We start from the raw sequence: 4,881 nt of genomic DNA, 5'->3' as shown, positions 1-4,881 counted from the left end.
GACCCCTGGACGGTTAATTCCAGTCAAAGGGGTTGTGTCACTCATCTCACTTTCAGGCTGAGGCAGCTGGTGTTTGTCCACAGACAGCTTTCCGAGTCATGTGGCCAGCATGACTAAACTGCTTCTGGCGCAATAGAGCACCATGACAGAAACCAGAGTGCAAGGAAACACCCTTTACCTTCCCGCCACAGTGGTACCTATTTATCTACTTGCACTCGTGTGCTTTTAAACTGCTGGCTGGCAGGAGCTGGGACAGAGCAACAGGAGCTCACCCTGTCATGGGGATTCGAACCGCCGACCTTCTGATCAGCAAGCCCAAGAAGCTCTGGTTTAGACCACAGCGCCACCTGTGTCCCATATTATTAGTATGATTACTTGGCACATATAGAGTAGTGCATTCCAAGTGTCCGAGACATGTGCTTCAGTAATCATTACAACAGCTCTTTGAGGTAGCTCCAGGGATTATTAGGCCAATACTACCTTGAGACCAAGGCAAGACTGAACCAGGGGCTTCTCTTTGCCTCTGTAGTCCATCAGAAGCATATTTCTGTGCTCTCTCAACAAGGTGACTGCCTTACTTCGATGCTTTGACCTTGTCTTGTAATCATCAGCCACCCTTTTTCCAAATTATGCAGAGCATTCAGCATATTATCCAAAATGGCAGCCCATGTTGTACCCAGGTTCCAGGCTACCACAGCAGGAAAGCCAACCAGGCATTTCTTAGGGTTGGCACGTGGCAGGATCTAAATTTGGCTTGATAGGGCACAGCTCAGCAGTAGAGGATCTGACTTTGCATACAAATGGTCACAGTTTCAATTTCTGCATCTTCAGCCAGAGCTGGAAGGAGCCCCTGTCTGATATCCTGGGCAGCTGCTTCCAGTCAGTGCAGACACTGCTGAACCAGACGGACCAAGAGTCTGACTCAGTTATGTGGCAGCTTCGTAAGAAATCAGTGCTTTCTTTAAAGTGTCACTCAAGTGAGCCTGTCTTATTGGGAAGAGCAATCTGGTGTGCTTTCCACCGCCATCCCCCAATTGCAACAACGACCAATTCCTTTGTGAAGTTGGTGCAACAAAAAATACATCACCTTATCTGTGTTTTTCTCCTTCAGCAGTGACACACACATGTTTTTCACAATGACAGATGATTCCCAGGCACGGAGCGTCTGAATGAATGAGTTTGTCATGGAACAGCGAACTGGGATCATTAACATTCGGGGAAAGAACAGCTCCAGTTGTGCATTGTGCTCATTTGGCTTTGTTTCCTGCACCCCAAATACTATTTTTCACACTGAGCACTCACTCATTCTGCTGGGCTATTTGCTTATGGTGAACAGCCAGCACAGAACAGGAAATATTTCACTGGAATAACATCTAACATAATTAACCCCAGAAAGATTCTGCACTGTACTCTGAAGTTAAGATACAATGTTGATTTATTCAAGATAATAGCAAGTTGTTTAAAACATTAATTAAAAAAAAGGAAGATCGAGAACTGCCCTACACTGAGTGAGACTATTTGGTCCATCTAGTTCAGTCATATTGCAGTTTGCAAACACTGCCCCTACCCCCCACTTGGAGGCAATTCGAATCTCAATACAGACAAGTGACTATTATTTACAAGCCAGCTCTAGAATAACTCAACTCAACAATTTACGCACAGTCAGACCATCTAGGTCAGTATTGCTTACACAGACTGGCAGCAGCTCTCCATGATTTCAGGCAGGAGGTCTATCCCAGCACAACCTGAAGGTGGTGGTGGTGATTTGATTCACTGGAAGGTCCAAGGGTGAGTCACAGCAATGCAAAATACAGCATTAAAAACAGTTTAAAACAAATGTTAATCACAACTATAGCATGTCAAAGGACCAGGGTACATAGGTGCATCTTCAGCATATGATGAAAGCTATACACCAAGGATTGGACCTAGGGCTTTCTGCATGTAAAACAGATGCTGTACCCAATAATTAAACATCTATTAAAAACACCAAAGACAACAGTGATAGAAAGCATTTAAGGATGCCACAGCCTTAGACTGGCCAAATACTTACATAATCAACATTCTGGTGTACATATGTTGATTTGCAAGTGAGTACAAATAGAAAAGTTGGTGTACAACTCCCACCCAAAGCTGGTTGTGCACAAATGACACTTATGCACTGAAATTTCAAAACAGCCTTCCTTCTTCAGCTATTTCTCAACTGCTTTTCTCACCAGGTACCTGTAACATTGCCGGTATTCAAAAGAAACACTCTTTGATTCCATTGTCGCTGCAGGCTTTCCTTTTGTAAACTATAGCATGCCCACAAATTTTTAAAGCCCTGTTTACTTTTTAAAAACCCTGCTATGTCTAGTTTTGGAAATGCCAGCACATTTTGAAGACCCTCTTCAAATGTACCAATATCATTTTCCTATTTCAGCAGCTGAACTAGAGCGGAAATGTGTTTCTGAAGCAGTGATGTGTTATGCTATATGGAGGGCTCATCCAGACTTCCTTTTGCACCACGTTTTGTAGGTCCATGTTTTACAGCTCCACAAAAGCCCACTCTTGACTGCTGAATCGGAGCAAATGGCAATTCACGGAGAACCCATTGCCATTGTTCTGATTCAGCATTAAAGAGCAGGTTTTCTTGCAGAAAGGGACGCGGGTGGCACTGTAGGTTAAACCACAGAGCCTAGGACTTGCCGATCAGAAGGTTGGCGGTTCGAATCCCCACGACGGGGTGAGCTCCCGTTGCTCGGTCCCTGCTCCTGCCAACCTAGCAGTTCGAAAGCACGTCAAAAGTGCAAGTAGATAAATAGGTACCGCTCCGGCGGGAACGTAAACAGTGTTTCCGTGCGCTGCTCTGGTTCACCAGAAGTGGCTTAGTCATGCTGGCCACATGACCCGGAAGCTGTACGCCGGCTCCCTCAGCCAATAAAGCGAGATGAGTGCCGCAATCCCAGAGCCGGCCACGACTGGACCTAATGGTCTGGGGTCCCTTTACCTTTACCTTTCTTGCAGAAAGTGGTGAAGGGGGGGGGAGTGTTTAGATGTGGACTGGGAAATCACAGACCTGTGGTTAGTAAGCACAGGGTGGGGGAAGGTAAGTGTGGATGAGCCCTCAGTTTACTTTGAATGGTCCTGGCTCCATTCTTTAGTCTTTTTTTGTGAGCAAACTTTAAAAGGGGAGAACATAAGAACCACCTGCTGGATCAGAACAATGGCCTGTCTAGTCCAGCATTCTGTTCTCACTGCAGTCAACCAGGTGCCCATGGCAAGCATGCAAGCAGGACCTGAACACAAGAACACTTTCCCATTCTGTGGTTTCAAGTAACTGGCACCCAGAAGCATACTGCCTCTGACTATCATAGCTGTCGTGGTTAGTAAACCATTGGCAGCCTTCTACTCTATGAATTTTTGTAATCCTCTTTTAAAGCCTCCAAGTTGCTGGCCATCACTGTCTCCTGTGGGGGTGAGTTCCACAGTTTATTTGGGCACTGCCTTAATAACTAGGGGAGAAGGCTGTGTGCTTCACAAAGGCATCTGGGTGACCACTGTGGGATGCAGTAGCTTGGCCTGGACTGATATAGTCTGATCTTATATGTCCCCTCTTATTCTTCTCAAGCTCCATGCCACACCATGGCCAACTTCATTTAACTTTCATGAGACTCCTTACCAGTTTTTGCAGTCCAGGCTGCTCACACATTGCATTGCACAAGGAAAAACATTGGTCAGTTGGGCAAGGTTTGGATGGGCAAGGTGATCCACTATGCCTAAGCATCAGTTGTCATTCCTCAGTTTTGAATGCCCTGCATTCAGGGTTGAGGGAGGATTTGCAAAGGATCTGTGCCAGCAAGAGAGGTTCAAGTCTGGGTTTACTATGATAGAAGATTACTCTTATTATCCTTGGTTGATTTTCTGCTGGTGATTGCCAGGAGAGGATTCCTCTTCTGTGTCATCTCTCGCAAGCAAAAATGACCCACTCCATGGTAATTCTTGCTGTTCATTCCAAGCCAATCTGTTGCTATGGCATCCTCCTCCCCATCTCCCTTTCCTCCTCCCCTTAGCCAAAAATATCAGAACAAAGGAAGCTGCCTTATCTTGAGTCAGACAATTGGTTCCATCTAGCTTTGGGTTGTCTACACTCACTGACCATGGCTCTCTATGGGGTTTAGAAGAGGAGGATCTTCTTGTCTTACCTGGAGATGCAATTGGAGGTGAACATAGGACCTCTTGTACACAAGGCTCTGCCACTGAGCTATGGCTCTTCCTAGTCCTAGCTTTGCCAGCTTCTCTCAAAGGAGGCAAGATATGCTCCAACTTCCATTTATGTACATTTTGCTGCATATTCATTCAGTGTCGCTTGCTTGCTGCATTATTTAATGGGACTGATGGTGTAATTAAGGCACAGGCAGGCATCAACTACCAGGCCGTGGCAGAGTATCAGGATCCAATACTGCTCCGCTCCTTGGTTTTTCTAGACAGTGTTGCATTGTGTGATCAACGCTCTCACTGAAGGGTTAAGAGAGTGCAGGTGACTCTATCGGCACAGACAGAATGCAAAAGCCAGCCATCTCAATCAATGCAAGGCCTTCCCAGAAGGGCTTCCTCATGTCTCCTCTTCCCTTGGTTTGTTTTAATCTCGCTCACTTGCCTTCATGCTCTTTGGCCTGAGGTCGATTCCACAATTGCAGTTCACGCTGCAACTCCTCAGAGTAAAGCAAAGTCCAAGTCTGGACAAATTGCAGTGGGCTGCAGGGGCGGGGGGAGAAAGCAGGGGAGGTTCAGAAAAACTCCCCAGTCTTTTTGGGGGGTGGGGGTGGGGTAACACCGATGGCCATTTCACTGCAGGTTTACACCAGAGCCCCATTAAGGCTGATGGCAGAGAAGTGGCGAGGT

Source organism: Podarcis liolepis (assembly GCF_965112155.1).
Source record: "Podarcis liolepis genome assembly, chromosome: 16".
Lineage (NCBI taxonomy): Eukaryota > Metazoa > Chordata > Lepidosauria > Squamata > Lacertidae > Podarcis > Podarcis liolepis.
Note: the sequence above shows the minus strand (reverse complement) of the source record.